Raw genomic sequence first — 2,580 nt, 5'->3', positions numbered from 1 at the left:
GAAACCAATTCGGGGGAGCTGCAAATGAAGATGCAGCCAAACATATGGAGACATTCATTGATTATTGCTGTTCCATACCCCCACCAACCGGTGTGACCCAGGACCAGGTGAAGGAGACCATGTTCATATTCTCTCTCCGTGATGCTGCAAGGGAGTGGTATAGAGACCTGGATCGAGCTGCTAACGGGATCACAAATTGGAAGTCGCTGGCCCTGGCATTCTACAAGAAATATTTCTCTGCCTCGAAGACAAATGCCATTAGAGCTCAAATCACGAGCTTTAAACAGGGTCTTGATGAAAATTTTTATGAGGCATGGGTCCGTTTCAAGAAGCTGGTGCGAACTATTCCGCACCATGGGTTTGAGAAGTGGAGGCAATGCAATCAATTTTATAATTGGCTTTATGACGATCAGAGGGCTATCCTGGATGCGGCAACTAATGGCAGATTCCAGGAAAATGTTGGAGAGACTAAGGGGTGGAAAATTATTGATGATTTGGCCACCCATAAAGCTGAGTATGGAAATTCCAGGGGAAATCAAAGGAGAAGTGCTGAATCCCCTTCTGTAGCCGCATTAGAGGCTCTCACGGCGAGATTTGATAAGTACGAGTTGGGAGGAGCTTCAAAACGAGGGATCTATCATGTGAATGTTGTTTCAGACGGTCCTTTCTCTGCAAAAGATGTGGAGGAGAAGGACATGTTTCAGACAACTGCAGTATTCCCTATGAGTCTTGTGCTGCCTTTCAACATTATAGGCAGACAAACACTTATTTTGAGCCGAATGTCCATCCGAATCTGAGGTGGAGTAGCCAAAATGTCCTAAATCCGACTCCACCTCCACAGCAGCAGCAACAACAGAATTATGTGCCTTCTCATAAGCAGCAGCAGCCATATCAAAAGCCTCCGTATGTTCCACAGCAGCAGCAGCAGTCCCAAGGCTCCGAATTTGCCGAGTTGAAAAATTTGTTGCTGAAGGAGTGTCAAGCTAGAGAGGCCGGGATGAAGATGTTAGAAAGCCAAATTGCTCAATTGGCTAGCAAGAGTGCAACTCGAGCTCCGGGACATTTACCGTCGCAGACGGATCAGAAGGAGACCCTTAATGCTATTACTTTGAGGAGTGGGTCCACCCTTGAGGGGCCCGCTATGGTCGAGGATGTCACTGAAAAATATGAGGCAGAACCAATTAAGAAGAAGGCTTTAACGAATAATGGCAAGAAAAAGAAGATCAACAGGTATGTCAGTCGATCGACTGACATACCCAGTCGATCGACCAGTCCGCGAAGTGACACAGCTACTGTTCCTGTAGAAGTCAGTCGATCGACTGACATGCATGGTCGATCGACTGACTACGCTGCTGATGGTGAGTCTTTTCATCCTCCAATGCCAAATAACTTGAGGGACCACTTGTTTCGGGGTACGACTACTCCGAAAATATTGAGGCAAGACCCAAATGCTGATGGGTCAGTCCCGGTTCCAAAGTATGACCCGATGACGATTAATGGTTCATTTTTGAGACGGTCTGAAGAAGGGTCAAGCTACAACAAAGAGAAGGTACTGGATTTTCAGCCTAAATCCACCGATGCCGGCATGAGAGACTTAGAGGAGACGGCTAAGTTACTTCTTTCAGCCCCCTATCCGAAGAGATTGGTGCCGACGAAGGAACAAGTATCGTTTAACAAATTTGAAAATGTTATTCGTAGCTTAAATGTACAAGTTCCTTTTCTTGAGTTAGTTAATCAAGTGCCTGCTTACATGAAATTTATGAAGCAACTTTTGTCTAAAAAGAAGTCACTTGAAACTGTGCAATATGTCGCACTAACTGAGGAGTCATGTTCTTATTTGACCCACACTGCACCTCATAAGCTAGAAGACCCAGGTAGCTTTTCAGTCCCATGTAGTATTGGCACCTTTTCTATTGAGAAGGCATTATGTGATCTAGGAGCCAGTATTAGTGTAATGCCTTTGAGTCTTGCTAGGAAGTTGAAATTGACTAGGTTTGCAGTTACCAACATGACAGTACAGATGGCTGATCGTTCTACGGTCCAGCCTATAGGAGTCTTAGAGGACATTCCCGTGCAAATAGGAAAGTTCTTTTTCCCTGTTGACTTCGTTGTGTTAGATATGCCCGAGGATGCTCACATTCCTATCATTTTGGGTAGACCATTTCGCACACCGGTGCGATTATAGATGTTGGCTCGGGGACATTGACTTTCAAGGTAGGGAAGCATTCCATTGTCTTTCTTTGAAGCTAAGAAGAAAGACCCCATGTGGCCGATCACTTGTAACACGGTTTCGAAAAGAAATCCTATTTTGTGCTTCCCGATATACTGTCTCTATGCCTGTTTCTGCTATAACACCTCCGCCCCGGATTGGGAGCAAATTGGAGGAAGATTCTGCCGTTTTGGATATTGCAGGAGCTGGTTTGGGGAAGGAAGAGCCGCATGTTGCTCCAGTTGTGAAGGAGACAATCGTTCAAAGAGGCGGTTTAGGATGTCTTAGCTATGGCACAGATGAGGAGCCCGATGAGGAGGCAGTCAAGGTGAGGGAGTCCGATTTGGATTTTGACGAGTCAGATGAACTTA

At 45.7% G+C, this 2,580-nt stretch overlaps 1 non-coding gene across 1 annotated transcript; it reads right to left on the bottom strand.

Moving 5' to 3' along the window:
- Window positions 1-254: 254 nt before the first annotated feature.
- On the bottom strand, window positions 255-361 carry LOC141616013 (small nucleolar RNA R71). The gene has a single exon (XR_012530393.1). It is a non-coding gene; the product is annotated as a small nucleolar RNA R71 (small nucleolar RNA).
- Window positions 362-2,580: the final 2,219 nt, after the last annotated feature.

Source organism: Silene latifolia, chromosome 11 (assembly GCF_048544455.1).
Source record: "Silene latifolia isolate original U9 population chromosome 11, ASM4854445v1, whole genome shotgun sequence".
Taxonomy (NCBI): Eukaryota; Viridiplantae; Streptophyta; class Magnoliopsida; order Caryophyllales; family Caryophyllaceae; genus Silene; species Silene latifolia.
Note: the sequence above shows the minus strand (reverse complement) of the source record. Positions and strands in the feature narration are given on the sequence as shown.